Genomic DNA, 2,403 nt, shown 5'->3' with positions numbered 1-2,403 from the left:
TCTACGGATACATAACTACGATATTAGCTGTTCAAAACGTACTATTTTCTTCTTCCTCTGATGATGTGGTTGACACATCAGCGCTAGGAACCAATAACTAACACTGAACGATATAGTAGATGGATAGCCATGTAAATTAGCATTTTTCTTCTTACTTTTTCTAGGAAATTTCATCAAAATTCAGGATACATTTTGATCAAAACCTTACTCATAAATGAATGAGGCCTAACTTTGTCACATCCGGCAAAAGGGGATATTAATATTAGCAGCTTTGAATACATATGATTAAGCTATTTGCAGCCCTTTGAGGCTGGCTGCCTAGTCAAAGTGTGGCGAAAGTATATAGTTTCGAGGATATGTGAATGGAGTAATAAATGCTTTCCAAAAAGTTTTTCCATCCTTTATTTGTCATCCTGAACCATGACTTCATTCAAAGCTGAGCACAGTCGCCAATATGTAAAACAGCTTTTTTACGACTATTTTGTCAAGCAAATTGGAGCTTAATTTCATGCCCAAATGACCTATTTTGGGTGGAGCATCAGTTTAAGTTTAAACAGCGGCAATCAAGAGACAGCTGTGAACCAAAAATACCAACACAAGAACTGATTTGACTCTATTTCAAAGAAAAAAAAAAAGGAATCACATGATGAAAAAAATCAAAAAATCACGTGAGAGGGTGAGAAAGCTTACAGACCACAATATCCACAGTGTATGCGTATGTGTTTGTGTTGCTTGCACGCACGTGTTTTTCTGGAAACACGAGAGACAGGCGGCAGACGGTGACGCAGATCAGAGAGGCTGGGGCGGGGCGAGGCGGGATGGGGAGGGGGGGGTTGGATAGGAATTTCTGGGTTTGCAAAACAAGAGCAATGTGACTGCATCAATACAAGCGCTGTGTTGCTGCTCAGCTGCTCGCTGCGACTGCTCAGATCATCTCATGTCCAGTGAGATACAGAGCTGGGGGGCATGATGGTGATGGTGGTGGTGGTGGGGTGTCCTTCCTGGGAAGAAAAAAAAAAAAAGACAGACAGAAAAGACACTTTGAAGCACTTTTCTATATTTCAACACAAAATTGTGGGAGGATAATCTCAAAACATCTCTGAAGGAGTTTGTATTTATTCATGGATTTTATGTCAATTTGTCATTCTCTTATGGGTTGTAACTTGTGATGATGAATTGTGAGGGTTAGTATTTATAAACTGTGTTGGTTTATACTGAGAGGAGTCCTCAAATAGATTCAATACAACTGGATATTTTAATCCCCTTAAAGATTTTTTTAAAAACTCTTTAGACAGTTTTGTTGTTTTGTTTGTGTAGCTGTTGTCAGCTGTCAGTCACCATTGGCTTCAAGCTAAATGTACGTAGCTGGCTCTTTCTGCATTCTGAAGTCACAAAGAAGTGATGCTGAAAAGAGAGAGAGAGAGAGAGAGAAAAAAAAATACTTCATTCTGAGCTCAAAACACCTATTTTCTAAGTACCTGAAACGCAAAGGACACTTTTTGGGTGAAATGGCAATTTAAGTAATGGGATCTCCTTATCTAATGCTAATGCTAATTTAATATTTTTTGGCTTTATTTATCAAACTTCTTCATTTTGTTAACTTACCGCTGCAGGCTAGTTGCCTCCCCATCATGAGACTATTTCAATATTCTGACCTCTTTCACGTAGATCAACAGCCTGACTCTAATTCCTTGTTTGGTCTGAAATGCTCATATGAAAGCAGAAATCCTCAAATAATCTGCAAACATTTCCATGAAGGAAAAACATCCGAGATATATTCATCATCATCTGACTTTGGGTTGTCTAATTCCTCACACTACCGACGTCCTGTCCTGGAGCTGCTCGGGCCTTCTGCATCTACACCTGGAGCTCAAAATCAGTGTTTTCCTAACTATAACTTCACCTGTGGTAGTTCGCTGCCATAACATTCATACAAGGCTTCTTTGAGAATATTAAAGAGTATCTTACGCTATTGTAATATTAGCTAGCAAGTAGGCTACAATGCTGCGCAGGGAGTAAACCTCTGTTCCTCAAGTGAGGTGCTAGCGACAGACACAAGTGCCCATTGGTCTCCTTTTTGCCAGATTCCAAGGTCCCTGGTTCTGGTGCAGTGCAGTGCAAGATGAGCTTGTACAATGTGAGCCTGCATCGTATCTTGCGACTCTAGGAAAACAAGGTGTGTGACTTCTTGAGGTGTATCAATGACAAAAGGTGCATTCGAACAAAAACTACTAAACCTCCCCTCAAGAAATTAAAAGGTTCCTGTGGCCTATTGTTGTCTGTGTTTCCTCCATGTCCTGAAGTCCTGCGAAGATTATGCAAATCAGGCCTGTTCACATGTTGCACACTTTCCTCTGTGACTCCGTCTCGAAGCGCAATTAAACGAAAAACGGTCTTGAAGCA

This window comes from Aulostomus chinensis, chromosome 10 (genome assembly GCF_037954235.1).
Source record: "Aulostomus chinensis isolate RoL2024-O1b breed Wild chromosome 10, RoL_Achi_v1.0, whole genome shotgun sequence".
NCBI lineage: Eukaryota > Metazoa > Chordata > Actinopteri > Syngnathiformes > Aulostomidae > Aulostomus > Aulostomus chinensis.
The sequence above is the reverse complement of the archived record's forward strand: the minus strand, read 5'-3'. Positions refer to the sequence as shown.